At 31.3% G+C, this 14,786-nt stretch overlaps 14 non-coding genes across 14 annotated transcripts; all 14 read right to left on the reverse strand.

Annotated features, from left to right (window-relative positions):
- Positions 1-185: 185 nt before the first annotated feature.
- Positions 186-257, reverse strand: TRNAC-GCA (transfer RNA cysteine (anticodon GCA)). Its single transcript has one exon. It is a non-coding gene; the product is annotated as a tRNA-Cys (tRNA).
- Positions 258-1,202: 945 nt separating this feature from the next.
- Positions 1,203-1,274, reverse strand: TRNAC-GCA (transfer RNA cysteine (anticodon GCA)). Its single transcript has one exon. It is a non-coding gene; the product is annotated as a tRNA-Cys (tRNA).
- Positions 1,275-1,709: 435 nt separating this feature from the next.
- Positions 1,710-1,781, reverse strand: TRNAC-GCA (transfer RNA cysteine (anticodon GCA)). Its single transcript has one exon. It is a non-coding gene; the product is annotated as a tRNA-Cys (tRNA).
- A 1,468-nt stretch (positions 1,782-3,249) lies between these two features.
- Positions 3,250-3,321, reverse strand: TRNAC-GCA (transfer RNA cysteine (anticodon GCA)). The gene has a single exon. It is a non-coding gene; the product is annotated as a tRNA-Cys (tRNA).
- Positions 3,322-4,266: 945 nt separating this feature from the next.
- TRNAC-GCA (transfer RNA cysteine (anticodon GCA)) lies at positions 4,267-4,338 on the reverse strand. Its single transcript has one exon. It is a non-coding gene; the product is annotated as a tRNA-Cys (tRNA).
- A 435-nt stretch (positions 4,339-4,773) lies between these two features.
- Positions 4,774-4,845, reverse strand: TRNAC-GCA (transfer RNA cysteine (anticodon GCA)). Its single transcript has one exon. It is a non-coding gene; the product is annotated as a tRNA-Cys (tRNA).
- Positions 4,846-5,280: 435 nt separating this feature from the next.
- On the reverse strand, positions 5,281-5,352 carry TRNAC-GCA (transfer RNA cysteine (anticodon GCA)). Its single transcript has one exon. It is a non-coding gene; the product is annotated as a tRNA-Cys (tRNA).
- A 434-nt stretch (positions 5,353-5,786) lies between these two features.
- Positions 5,787-5,858, reverse strand: TRNAC-GCA (transfer RNA cysteine (anticodon GCA)). Its single transcript has one exon. It is a non-coding gene; the product is annotated as a tRNA-Cys (tRNA).
- Positions 5,859-6,295: 437 nt separating this feature from the next.
- On the reverse strand, positions 6,296-6,367 carry TRNAC-GCA (transfer RNA cysteine (anticodon GCA)). The gene has a single exon. It is a non-coding gene; the product is annotated as a tRNA-Cys (tRNA).
- Positions 6,368-6,802: 435 nt separating this feature from the next.
- TRNAC-GCA (transfer RNA cysteine (anticodon GCA)) lies at positions 6,803-6,874 on the reverse strand. The gene has a single exon. It is a non-coding gene; the product is annotated as a tRNA-Cys (tRNA).
- Positions 6,875-8,842: 1,968 nt separating this feature from the next.
- Positions 8,843-8,914, reverse strand: TRNAC-GCA (transfer RNA cysteine (anticodon GCA)). The gene has a single exon. It is a non-coding gene; the product is annotated as a tRNA-Cys (tRNA).
- A 948-nt stretch (positions 8,915-9,862) lies between these two features.
- On the reverse strand, positions 9,863-9,934 carry TRNAC-GCA (transfer RNA cysteine (anticodon GCA)). The gene has a single exon. It is a non-coding gene; the product is annotated as a tRNA-Cys (tRNA).
- Positions 9,935-10,369: 435 nt separating this feature from the next.
- On the reverse strand, positions 10,370-10,441 carry TRNAC-GCA (transfer RNA cysteine (anticodon GCA)). The gene has a single exon. It is a non-coding gene; the product is annotated as a tRNA-Cys (tRNA).
- Positions 10,442-11,383: 942 nt separating this feature from the next.
- On the reverse strand, positions 11,384-11,455 carry TRNAC-GCA (transfer RNA cysteine (anticodon GCA)). The gene has a single exon. It is a non-coding gene; the product is annotated as a tRNA-Cys (tRNA).
- Positions 11,456-14,786: the final 3,331 nt, after the last annotated feature.

Below are 14,786 nucleotides of genomic sequence, written 5' to 3' on the forward strand. Positions count from 1 at the left end.
TTTTCCAACATTTTTAAATTGTTTTCATATTAAGAAGGCACATCAACATGAACTTTTTGCTACATTTCTGAAATAGTATTCACATTAAGAAAGTACATAAAAATGAATTCAACTTCATAAGGTTCTAAAATTTCCATGAACATATAGGTAAAAAAGCATGTTTAATCTGTTGAAAAAGTATCTGGAGGGGGCACTCGGAGTTGAACCAAGGACCTCTTGATCTGCAGTCAAATGCTCTACCACTGAGCTATACCCCCTACATTTGGAAAACACACCCTCTTCTTTTTTTTTTTACGTAAAAACTGAAATATTTTTGCGCAGTTTATATCGTGGTGACTTTTTTTATGATAATGTGCATTTTACTTTGCAAAACAGATTTCAATAATTTAAAAAGTACAAAGAAACACTAAGGTATTTTTATTTTACAACTCATTTCTGGGGATTAGAGTCTTCCAATGTGCCATATGTATCTTTTGTCGATTTCTTTTCAGACAAAATTTCTCAAGCATTTTCCAACATTTTTAAATTGTTTTCATATTAAGAAGGCACATCAACATGAACTTTTTGCTACATTTCTGAAATAGTATTCACATTAAGAAAGTACATAAACATGAATTCAACTTCATATGGTTCTAAAATTTCCATGAACATATAGGTAAAAAAGCATGTTTAATCTGTTGAAAAAGTATCTGGAGGGGGCACTCGGAGTTGAACCAAGGACCTCTTGATCTGCAGTCAAATGCTCTACCACTGAGCTATACCCCTTACATTTGGAAAACACACACTCTTTTTTTTTTTTTTTACGTAAAAACTGAAATATTTTTGCGCAGTTTATATCATGGTGACTTTTTTTATGATAATGTGCATTTTACTTTGCTAAACAGATTTCATTAATTCAAAAAGTACAAAGAAACACTAAGGTATTTTTATTTTACAACTCATTTCTGGGGATTAGAGTCTTCCAATGTGCCATATGTATCTTTTGTCGATTTCTTTTCAGACAAAATATCTCAAGCATTTTCCAACATTTTTAAATTGTTTTCATATTAAGAAGGCACATCAACATGAACTTTTTGCTACATTTCTGAAAGAGTATTCACATTAAGAAAGTACATAAACATGAATTCAACTTCATATGGTTCTAAAATTTCCATGAACATATAGGTAAAAAAGCATGTTTAATCTGTTGACAAAGTATCTGGAGGGGGCACTCGGAGTTGAACCAAGGACCTCTTGATCTGCAGTCAAATGCTCTACCACTGAGCTATACCCCCTACATTTGGAAAACACACCCTCTTCTTTTTTTTTTATGTAAAAACTGAAATATTTTTGCGCAGTTTATATCGTGGTGACTTTTTTTATGATAATGTGCATTTTACTTTGCAAAACAGATTTCAATAATTCAAAAAGTACAAAGAAACACTAAGGTATTTTTATTTTACAACTCATTTCTGGGGATTAGAGTCTTCCAATGTGCCATATGTATCTTTTGTCGATTTCTTTTCAGACAAAATTTCTCAAGCATTTTCCAACATTTTTAAATTGTTTTCATATTAAGAAGGCACATCAACATGAACTTTTTGCTACATTTCTGAAATAGTATTCACATTAAGAAAGTACATAAACATGAATTCAACTTCATATGGTTCTAAAATTTCCATGAACATATAGGTAAAAAAGCATGTTTAATCTGTTGAAAAAGTATCTGGAGGGGGCACTCGGAGTTGAACCAAGGACCTCTTGATCTGCAGTCAAATGCTCTACCACTGAGCTATACCCCCTACATTTGGAAAACACACCCTCTTCTTTTTTTTTTACGTAAAAACTGAAATATTTTTGCGCAGTTTATATCGTGGTGACTTTTTTTATGATAATGTGCATTTTACTTTGCAAAACAGATTTCAATAATTCAAAAAGTACAAAGAAACACTAAGGTATTTTTATTTTACAACTCATTTCTGGGGATTAGAGTCTTCCAATGTGCCATATGTATCTTTTGTCGATTTCTTTTCAGACAAAATTTCTCAAGCATTTTCCAACATTTTTAAATTGTTTTCATATTAAGAAGGCACATCAACATGAACTTTTTGCTACATTTCTGAAATAGTATTCACATTAAGAAAGTACATAAAAATGAATTCAACTTCATAAGGTTCTAAAATTTCCATGAACATATAGGTAAAAAAGCATGTTTAATCTGTTGAAAAAGTATCTGGAGGGGGCACTCGGAGTTGAACCAAGGACCTCTTGATCTGCAGTCAAATGCTCTACCACTGAGATATACCCCCTACATTTGAAAAACACACCCTCTTTTTTTTTTTTTTTTTTTTTTTTTAACAACGTAAAAACTGAAATATTTTTGCACAGTTTATATCGTGGTGACTTTTTTTTATGATAATGTGCATTTTACTTTGCTAAACAGATTTCATTAACTCAAAAAGTACAAAGAAACACTAAGGTATTTTTATTTTACAACTCATTTCTGGGGATTAGAGTCTTCCAATGTGCCATATGTATCTTTTGTCGATTTCTTTTCAGACAAAATTTCTCAAGCATTTTCCAACATTTTTAAATTGTTTTCATATTAAGAAGGCACATCAACATGAACTTTTTGCTACATTTCTGAAATAGTATTCACATTAAGAAAGTACATAAAAATGAATTCAACTTCATATGGTTCTAAAATTTCCATGAACATATAGGTAAAAAAGCATGTTTAATCTGTTGAAAAAGTATCTGGAGGGGGCACTCGGAGTTGAACCAAGGACCTCTTGATCTGCAGTCAAATGCTCTACCACTGAGATATACCCCCTACATTTGAAAAACACACCCTCTTTTTTTTTTTTTTTACGTAAAAACTGAAATATTTTTGCGCAGTTTATATCATGGTGACTTTTTTTATGATAATGTGCATTTTACTTTGCTAAACAGATTTCATTAATTCAAAAAGTACAAAGAAACACTAAGGTACTTATATTTTACAACTCATTTCTGGGGATTAGAGTCTTCCAATTTGCCATATGTATCTTTTGTCGATTTCTTTTCAGACTAAATTTCTCAAGCATTTTCCAACATTTTTAAATTGTTTTCATATTAAGAAGGCACATCAACATGAACTTTTTGCTACATTTCTGAAATAGTATTCACATTAAGAAAGTACATAAACATGAATTCAACTTCATATGGTTCTAAAATTTCCATGAACATATAGGTAAAAAAGCATGTTTAATCTGTTGAAAAAGTATCTGGAGGGGGCACTCGGAGTTGAACCAAGGACCTCTTGATCTGCAGTCAAATGCTCTACCACTGAGCTATACCCCCTACATTTGGAAAACACACCCTCTTCTTTTTTTTTTTACGTAAAAACTGAAATATTTTTGCGCAGTTTATATCGTGGTGACTTTTTTTATGATAATGTGCATTTTACTTTGCAAAACAGATTTCAATAATTTAAAAAGTACAAAGAAACACTAAGGTATTTTTATTTTACAACTCATTTCTGGGGATTAGAGTCTTCCAATGTGCCATATGTATCTTTTGTCGATTTCTTTTCAGACAAAATTTCTCAAGCATTTTCCAACATTTTTAAATTGTTTTCATATTAAGAAGGCACATCAACATGAACTTTTTGCTACATTTCTGAAATAGTATTCACATTAAGAAAGTACATAAACATGAATTCAACTTCATATGGTTCTAAAATTTCCATGAACATATAGGTAAAAAAGCATGTTTAATCTGTTGAAAAAGTATCTGGAGGGGGCACTCGGAGTTGAACCAAGGACCTCTTGATCTGCAGTCAAATGCTCTACCACTGAGCTATACCCCTTACATTTGGAAAACACACACTCTTTTTTTTTTTTTTTACGTAAAAACTGAAATATTTTTGCGCAGTTTATATCATGGTGACTTTTTTTATGATAATGTGCATTTTACTTTGCTAAACAGATTTCATTAATTCAAAAAGTACAAAGAAACACTAAGGTATTTTTATTTTACAACTCATTTCTGGGGATTAGAGTCTTCCAATGTGCCATATGTATCTTTTGTCGATTTCTTTTCAGACAAAATATCTCAAGCATTTTCCAACATTTTTAAATTGTTTTCATATTAAGAAGGCACATCAACATGAACTTTTTGCTACATTTCTGAAAGAGTATTCACATTAAGAAAGTACATAAACATGAATTCAACTTCATATGGTTCTAAAATTTCCATGAACATATAGGTAAAAAAGCATGTTTAATCTGTTGACAAAGTATCTGGAGGGGGCACTCGGAGTTGAACCAAGGACCTCTTGATCTGCAGTCAAATGCTCTACCACTGAGCTATACCCCCTACATTTGGAAAACACACCCTCTTCTTTTTTTTTTATGTAAAAACTGAAATATTTTTGCGCAGTTTATATCGTGGTGACTTTTTTTATGATAATGTGCATTTTACTTTGCAAAACAGATTTCAATAATTCAAAAAGTACAAAGAAACACTAAGGTATTTTTATTTTACAACTCATTTCTGGGGATTAGAGTCTTCCAATGTGCCATATGTATCTTTTGTCGATTTCTTTTCAGACAAAATTTCTCAAGCATTTTCCAACATTTTTAAATTGTTTTCATATTAAGAAGGCACATCAACATGAACTTTTTGCTACATTTCTGAAATAGTATTCACATTAAGAAAGTACATAAACATGAATTCAACTTCATATGGTTCTAAAATTTCCATGAACATATAGGTAAAAAAGCATGTTTAATCTGTTGAAAAAGTATCTGGAGGGGGCACTCGGAGTTGAACCAAGGACCTCTTGATCTGCAGTCAAATGCTCTACCACTGAGCTATACCCCCTACATTTGGAAAACACACCCTCTTCTTTTTTTTTTACGTAAAAACTGAAATATTTTTGCGCAGTTTATATCGTGGTGACTTTTTTTATGATAATGTGCATTTTACTTTGCAAAACAGATTTCAATAATTCAAAAAGTACAAAGAAACACTAAGGTATTTTTATTTTACAACTCATTTCTGGGGATTAGAGTCTTCCAATGTGCCATATGTATCTTTTGTCGATTTCTTTTCAGACAAAATTTCTCAAGCATTTTCCAACATTTTTAAATTGTTTTCATATTAAGAAGGCACATCAACATGAACTTTTTGCTACATTTCTGAAATAGTATTCACATTAAGAAAGTACATAAACATGAATTCAACTTCATATGGTTCTAAAATTTCCATGAACATATAGGTAAAAAAGCATGTTTAATCTGTTGAAAAAGTATCTGGAGGGGGCACTCGGAGTTGAACCAAGGACCTCTTGATCTGCAGTCAAATGCTCTACCACTGAGCTATACCCCCTACATTTGGAAAACACACCCTCTTCTTTTTTTTTTACGTAAAAACTGAAATATTTTTGCGCAGTTTATATCGTGGTGACTTTTTTATGATAATGTGCATTTTACTTTGCAAAACAGATTTCAATAATTTAAAAAGTACAAAGAAACACTAAGGTATTTTTATTTTACAACTCATTTCTGGGGATTAGAGTCTTCCAATGTGCCATATGTATCTTTTGTCGATTTCTTTTCAGACAAAATTTCTCAAGCATTTTCCAACATTTTTAAATTGTTTTCATATTAAGAAGGCACATCAACATGAACTTTTTGCTACATTTCTGAAATAGTATTCACATTAAGAAAGTACATAAACATGAATTCAACTTCATATGGTTCTAAAATTTCCATGAACATATAGGTAAAAAAGCATGTTTAATCTGTTGAAAAAGTATCTGGAGGGGGCACTCGGAGTTGAACCAAGGACCTCTTGATCTGCAGTCAAATGCTCTACCACTGAGCTATACCCCCTACATTTGGAAAACACACACTCTTTTTTTTTTTTTTTACGTAAAAACTGAAATATTTTTGCGCAGTTTATATCATGGTGACTTTTTTTATGATAATGTGCATTTTACTTTGCTAAACAGATTTCATTAATTCAAAAAGTACAAAGAAACACTAAGGTATTTTTATTTTACAACTCATTTCTGGGGATTAGAGTCTTCCAATGTGCCATATGTATCTTTTGTCGATTTCTTTTCAGACAAAATTTCTCAAGCATTTTCCAACATTTTTAAATTGTTTTCATATTAAGAAGGCACATCAACATGAACTTTTTGCTACATTTCTGAAAGAGTATTCACATTAAGAAAGTACATAAACATGAATTCAACTTCATATGGTTCTAAAATTTCCATGAACATATAGGTAAAAAAGCATGTTTAATCTGTTGACAAAGTATCTGGAGGGGGCACTCGGAGTTGAACCAAGGACCTCTTGATCTGCAGTCAAATGCTCTACCACTGAGCTATACCCCCTACATTTGGAAAACACACCCTCTTCTTTTTTTTTTACGTAAAAACTGAAATATTTTTGCGCAGTTTATATCGTGGTGACTTTTTTTATGATAATGTGCATTTTACTTTGCAAAACAGATTTCAATAATTCAAAAAGTACAAAGAAACACTAAGGTATTTTTATTTTACAACTCATTTCTGGGGATTAGAGTCTTCCAATGTGCCATATGTATCTTTTGTCGATTTCTTTTCAGACAAAATTTCTCAAGCATTTTCCAACATTTTTAAATTGTTTTCATATTAAGAAGGCACATCAACATGAACTTTTTGCTACATTTCTGAAATAGTATTCACATTAAGAAAGTACATAAACATGAATTCAACTTCATATAGTTCTAAAATTTCCATGAACATATAGGTAAAAAAGCATGTTTAATCTGTTGAAAAAGCATCTGGAGGGGGCACTCGGAGTTGAACCAAGGACCTCTTGATCTGCAGTCAAATGCTCTACCACTGAGCTATACCCCCTACATTTGGAAAACACACCCTCTTTTTTTTTTTTTAACGTAAAAACTGAAATATTTTTGCGCAGTTTATATCGTGGTGACTTTTTTTATGATAATGAGCATTTTACTTTGCTAAACAGATTTCATTAATTCAAAAAGTACAAAGAAACACTAAGGTATTTTTATTTTACAACTCATTTCTGGGGATTAGAGTCTTCCAATGTGCCATATGTATCTTTTGTCGATTTCTTTTCAGACAAAATTTCTCAAGCATTTTCCAACATTTTTAAATTGTTTTCATATTAAGAAGGCACATCAACATGAACTTTTTGCTACATTTCTGAAATAGTATTCACATTAAGAAAGTACATAAACATGAATTCAACTTCATATGGTTCTAAAATTTCCATGAACATATAGGTAAAAAAGCATGTTTAATCTGTTGAAAAAGCATCTGGAGGGGGCACTCGGAGTTGAACCAAGGACCTCTTGATCTGCAGTCAAATGCTCTACCACTGAGCTATACTCCCTACATTTGGAAAACACACCCTCTTTTTTTTTTTTTTTTTTTTTAACGTAAAAACTGAAATATTTTTGCGCAGTTTATATCATGGTGACTTTTTTATGATAATGTGCATTTTACTTTGCTTAAGAGATTTCATTAATTCAAAAAGTACAAAGAAACACTAAGGTATTTTTATTTTACAACTCATTTCTGGGGATTAGAGTCTTCCAATGTGCCATATGTATCTTTTGTCGATTTCTTTTCAGATAAAATTTCTCAAGCATTTTCCAACATTTTTAAATTGTTTTCATATTAAGAAGGCACATCAACATGAACTTTTTGCTACATTTCTGAAATAGTATTCACATTAAGAAAGTACATAAACATGAATTCAACTTCATATGATTCTAAAATTTCCATGAACATATAGGTAAAAAAGCATGTTTAATCTGTTGAAAATGTATCTGGAGGGGGCACTCGGAGTTGAACCAAGGACCTCTTGATCTGCACTCAAATGCTCTACCACTGAGCTATACCCCCTACATTTGGAAAACACACCCTCTTTTTTTTTTTTTTACGTAAAAACTGAAATATTTTTGCGCAGTTTATATCATGGTGACTTTTTTTATGATAATGTGCATTTTACTTTGCTAAACAGATTTCATTAATTCAAAAAGTACAAAGAAACACAAAGGTACTTTTATTTTACAACTCATTTCTGGGGATTAGAGTCTTCCAATGTGCCATATGTATCTTTTGTCGATTTCTTTTCAGACAAAATTTCTCAAGCATTTTCCAACATTTTTAAATTGTTTTCATATTAAGAAGGCACATCAACATGAACTTTTTGCTACATTTCTGAAATAGTATTCACATTAAGAAAGTACATAAACATGAATTCAACTTCATATGGTTCTAAAATTTCCATGAACATATAGGTAAAAAAGCATGTTTAATCTGTTGAAAAAGTATCTGGAGGGGGCACTCGGAGTTGAGCCAAGGACCTCTTGATCTGCAGTCAAATGCTCTACCACTGAGCTATACCCCCTACATTTGGAAAACACACCCTCTTTTTTTTTTTTTTTTACGTAAAAACTGAAATATTTTTGCGCAGTTTATATCATGGTGACTTTTTTATGATAATGTGCATTTTACTTTGCTAAACAGATTTCATTAATTCAAAAAGTACAAAGAAACACTAAGGTACTATTATTTTACAACTCATTTCTGGGGAATAGAGTCTTCCAATGTGCCATATGTATCTTTTGTCGATTTCTTTTCAGACAAAATTTCTCAAGCATTTTCCAACATTTTTAAATTGTTTTCATATTAAGAAGGCACATCAACATGAACTTTTTGCTACATTTCTGAAATAGTATTCACATTAAGAAAGTACATAAACATGAATTCAACTTCATATGGTTCTAAAATTTCCATGAACATATAGGTAAAAAAGCATGTTTAATCTGTTGAAAAAGCATCTGAAGGGGGCACTCGGAGTTGAACCAAGGACCTCTTGATCTGCAGTCAAATGCTCTACCACTGAGCTATACCCCCTACATTTGGAAAACACACCCTTTTTTTTTTTTTTTAACTTAAAAACTGAAATATTTTTGCGCAGTTTATATCGTGGTGACTTTTTTTTAAGATAATGTGCATTTTACTTTGCTAAACAGATTTCATTAATTCAAAAAGTACAAAGAAACACTAAGGTATTTTTATTTTACAAGTCATTTCTGGGGATTAGAGTCTTCCAATGTGCCATATGTATCTTTTGTCGATTTCTTTTCAGACAAAATTTCTCAAGCATTTTCCAACATTTTTAAATTGTTTTCATATTAAGAAGGCACATCAACATGAACTTTTGTCTACATTTCTGAAATAGTATTCACATTAAGAAAGTACATAAACATGAATTCAACTTCATATGTTCTAAAATTTCCATGAACATATAGGTAAAAAAGCATGTTTAATCTGTTGAAAAAGTATCTGGAGGGGGCACTCGGAGTTGAACCAAAGACCTCTTGATCTGCAGTCAAATGCTCTACCACCGAGCTATACCCCTCACATTTGGAAAACACACCCTCTTTTTTTTTTTTTTTTTAACGTAAAAACTGAAATATTTTTGCACAGTTTATATCGTGGTGACTTTTTTTATGATAATGTGCATTTTACTTTGCTTAAGAGATTTCATTAATTCAAAAAGTACAAAGAAACACTAAGGTATTTTTATTTTACAACTCATTTCTGGGGATTAGAGTCTTCCAATGTGCCATATGTATCTTTTGTCGATTTCTTTTCAGACAAAATTTCTCAAGCATTTTCCAACATTTTTAAATTGTTTTCATATTAAGAAGGCACATCAACATGAACTTTATGCTACATTTCTGAAAGAGTATTCACATTAAGAAAGTACATAAACATGAATTCAACTTCATATGGTTCTAAAATTTCCATGAACATATAGGTAAAAAAGCATGTTTAATCTGTTGACAAAGTATCTGGAGGGGGCACTCGGAGTTGAACCAAGGACCTCTTGATCTGCAGTCAAATGCTCTACCACTGAGCTATACCCCCTACATTTAGAAAACACACCCTCTTCTTTTTTTTTTATGTAAAAACTGAAATATTTTTGCGCAGTTTATATCGTGGTGACTTTTTTTATGATAATGTGCATTTTACTTTGCAAAACAGATTTCAATAATTCAAAAAGTACAAAGAAACACTAAGGTATTTTTATTTTACAACTCATTTCTGGGGATTAGAGTCTTCCAATGTGCCATATGTATCTTTTGTCGATTTCTTTTCAGACAAAATTTCTCAAGCATTTTCCAACATTTTTAAATTGTTTTCATATTAAGAAGGCACATCAACATGAACTTTTTGCTACATTTCTGAAATAGTATTCACATTAAGAAAGTACATAAACATGAATTCAACTTCATATGGTTCTAAAATTTCCATGAACATATAGGTAAAAAAGCATGTTTAATCTGTTGAAAAAGTATCTGGAGGGGGCACTCGGAGTTGAACCAAGGACCTCTTGATCTGCAGTCAAATGCTCTACCACTGAGCTATACCCCCTACATTTGGAAAACACACTCTCTTTTTTTTTTTTTTACGTAAAAACTGAAATATTTTTGCGCAGTTTATATCATGGTGACTTTTTTTATGATAATGTGCATTTTACTTTGCTAAACAGATTTCATTAATTCAAAAAGTACAAAGAAACACTAAGGTATTTTTATTTTACAACTCATTTCTGGGGATTAGAGTCTTCCAATGTGCCATATGTATCTTTAGTCGATTTCTTTTCAGACAAAATTTCTCAAGCATTTTCCAACATTTTTAAATTGTTTTCATATTAAGAAGGCACATCAACATGAACTTTTTGCTACATTTCTGAAAGAGTATTCACATTAAGAAAGTACATAAACATGAATTCAACTTCATATGGTTCTAAAATTTCCATGAACATATAGGTAAAAAAGCATGTTTAATCTGTTGACAAAGTATCTGGAGGGGGCACTCGGAGTTGAACCAAGGACCTCTTGATCTGCAGTCAAATGCTCTACCACTGAGGTATACCCCCTACATTTGGAAAACACACCCTCTTCTTTTTTTTTATGTAAAAACTGAAATATTTTTGCGCAGTTTATACCGTGGTGACTTTTTTTATGATAATGTGCATTTTACTTTGCAAAACAGATTTCAATAATTCAAAAAGTACAAAGAAACACTAAGGTATTTTTATTTTACAACTCATTTCTGGGGATTAGAGTCTTCCAATGTGCCATATGTATCTTTTGTCGATTTCTTTTCAGACAAAATTTCTCAAGCATTTTCCAACATTTTTAAATTGTTTTCATATTAAGAAGGCACATCAACATGAACTTTTTGCTACATTTCTGAAATAGTATTCACATTAAGAAAGTACATAAACATGAATTCAACTTCATATGGTTCTAAAATTTCCATGAACATATAGGTAAAAAAGCATGTTTAATCTGTTGAAAAAGTATCTGGAGGGGGCACTCGGAGTTGAACCAAGGACCTCTTGATCTGCAGTCAAATGCTCTACCACTGAGCTATACCCCCTACATTTGGAAAACACACCCTCTTCTTTTTTTTTTACGTAAAAACTGAAATATTTTTGCGCAGTTTATATCGTGGTGACTTTTTTTATGATAATGTGCATTTTACTTTGCAAAACAGATTTCAATAATTCAAAAAGTACAAAGAAACACTAAGGTATTTTTATTTTACAACTCATTTCTGGGGATTAGAGTCTTCCAATGTGCCATATGTATCTTTTGTCGATTTCTTTTCAGACAAAATTTCTCAAGCATTTTCCAACATTTTTAAATTGTTTTCATATTAAGAAGGCACATCAACATGAACTTTTTGCTACATTTCTGAAATAGTATTCACATTAAGAAAGTACATAAACATGAATTCAACTTCATATAGTTCTAAAATTTCCATGAACATATAGGTAAAAAAGCATGTTTAATCTGTTGAAAAAGCATCTGGAGGGGGCACTCGGAGTTGAACCAAGGACCTCTTAATCTGCACTCAAATGCTCTACCACTGAGCTATACCCCCTACATTTGGAAAACACACCCTTTTTTTTTTTTTTTAACTTAAAAACTGAAATATTTTTGCGCAGTTTATATCGTGGTGACTTTTTTTTAAGATAATGTGCATTTTACTTTGCTAAACAGATTTCATTAATTCAAAAAGTACAAAGAAACACTAAGGTATTTTTATTTTACAAGTCATTTCTGGGGATTAGAGTCTTCCAATGTGCCATATGTATCTTTTGTCGATTTCTTTTCAGACAAAATTTCTCAAGCATTTTCCAACATTTTTAAATTGTTTTCATATTAAGAAGGCACATCAACATGAACTTTTGTCTACATTTCTGAAATAGTATTCACACTAAGAAAGTACATAAACATGAATTCAACTTCATATGTTCTAAAATTTCCATGAACATATAGGTAAAAAAGCATGTTTAATCTGTTGAAAAAGTATCTGGAGGGGGCACTCGGAGTTGAACCAAAGACCTCTTGATCTGCAGTCAAATGCTCTACCACCGAGCTATACCCCTCACATTTGGAAAACACACCCTCTTTTTTTTTTTTTTTTTTAACGTAAAAACTGAATTATTTTTGCACAGTTTATATCGTGGTGACTTTTTTTATGATAATGTGCATTTTACTTTGCTTAAGAGATTTCATTAATTCAGAAAGTACAAAGAAACACTAAGGTATTTTTATTTTACAACTCATTTCTGGGGATTAGAGTCTTCCAATGTGCCATATGTATCTTTTGTCGATTTCTTTTCAGATAAAATTTCTCAAGCATTTTCCAACATTTTTAAATTGTTTTCATATTAAGAAGGCACATCAACATGAACTTTTTGCTACATTTCTGAAATAGTATTCACATTAAGAAAGTACATAAACATGAATTCAACTTCATATGATTCTAAAATTTCCATGAACATATAGGTAAAAAAGCATGTTTAATCTGTTGAAGATGTATCTGGAGGGGGCATTCGGAGTTGAACCAAGGACCTCTTGATCTGCAGTCAAATGCTCTACCACTGAGCTATACCCCCTACATTTGGAAAACACACCCTCTTCCTTTTTTTTTTTTTACGTAAAAACTGAAATATTTTTGCGCAGTTTATATCATGGAGACTTTTTTTATGATAATGTGCATTTTACTTTGCTAAACAGATTTCATTAATTCAAAAAGTACAAAGAAACACTAAGGTACTTTTATTTTACAACTCATTTCTGGGGATTAGAGTCTTCCAATGTGCCATATGTATCTTTTGTCGATTTATTTTCAGACAAAATTTCTCAAGCATTTTCCAACATTTTTAAATTGTTTTCATATTAAGAAGGCACATCAACATGAACTTTTTGCTACATTTCTGAAATAGTATTCACATTAAGAAAGTACATAAACATGAATTCAACTTCATATGGTTCTAAAATTTCCATGAACATATAGGTAAAAAAGCATGTTTAATCTGTTGAAAAAGTATCTGGAGGGGGCACTCGGAGTTGAGCCAAGGACCTCTTGATGTGCAGTCAAATGCTCTACCACTGAGCTATACCCCCTACATTTGGAAAACACACCCTCTTTTTTTTTTTTTTTACATAAAAACTGAAATATTTTTGCGCAGTTTATATCATGGTGACTTTTTTATGATAATCTGCATTTTACTTTGCTAAACAGATTTCATTAATTCAAAAAGTACAAAGAAACACTAAGGTACTGTTATTTTACAACTCATTTCTGGGGATTAGAGTCTTCCAATGTGCCATATGTATCTTTTGTCGATTTCTTTTCAGACAAAATTTCTCAAGCATTTTCCAACATTTTTAAATTGTTTTCATATTAAGAAGGCACATCAACATGAACTTTTTGCTACATTTCTGAAATAGTATTCACAATAAGAAAGTACATAAACATGAATTCAACTTCATATGGTTCTAAAATTTCCATGAACATATAGGTAAAAAAGCATGTTTAATCTGTTGAAAAAGCATCTGGAGGGGGCACTCGGAGTTAAACCAAGGACCTCTTGATCTGCAGTCAAATGCTCTACCACTGAGCTATACCCCCTACATTTGGAAAACACACCCTTTTTTTCTTTTTTTTTAACTTAAAAACTGAAATATTTTTGCGCATTTTATATCATGGTGACTTTTTTTATGATAATGTGCATTTTACTTTGCTAAACAGATTTCATTAATTCAAAAAGTACAAAGAAACACTAAGGTACTTTTATTTTACAACTCATTTCTGGGGATTAGAGTCTTCCAATGTGCCATATGTATCTTTTGTCGATTTCTTTTCAGACAAAATTTCTCAAGCATTTTCCAACATTTTTAAATTGTTTTCATACTAAGAAGGCACATCAACATGAACTTTTTGCTACATTTCTGAAATAGTATTCACATTAATAAAGTACATAAACATGAATTCAACTTCATATGGTTCTAAAATTTCCATGAACATATAGGTAAAAAAGCATGTTTAATCTGTTGAAAAAGTATCTGGAGGGGGCACTCGGAGTTGAGCCAAGGACCTCTTGATCTGCAGTCAAATGCTCTACCACTGAGCTATACCCCCTACATTTGGAAAACACACCCTCTTTTTTTTTTTTTTTTTTTACGTAAAAACTGAAATATTTTTGCGCAGTTTATATCATGGTGACTTTTTGATGATAATGTGCATTTTACTTTGCTAAACAGATTTCATTAATTCAAAAAGTACAAAGAAACACTAAGGTACTATTATTTTACAACTCATTTCTGGGGATTAGAGTCTTCCAATGTGCCATATGTATCTTTTGTCGATTTCTTTTCAGACAAAATTTCTCAAGCATTTTCCAACATTTTTAAAT

Source organism: Ranitomeya variabilis, chromosome 1, assembly GCF_051348905.1.
Source record: "Ranitomeya variabilis isolate aRanVar5 chromosome 1, aRanVar5.hap1, whole genome shotgun sequence".
In the NCBI taxonomy this organism is placed as follows: Eukaryota; Metazoa; Chordata; class Amphibia; order Anura; family Dendrobatidae; genus Ranitomeya; species Ranitomeya variabilis.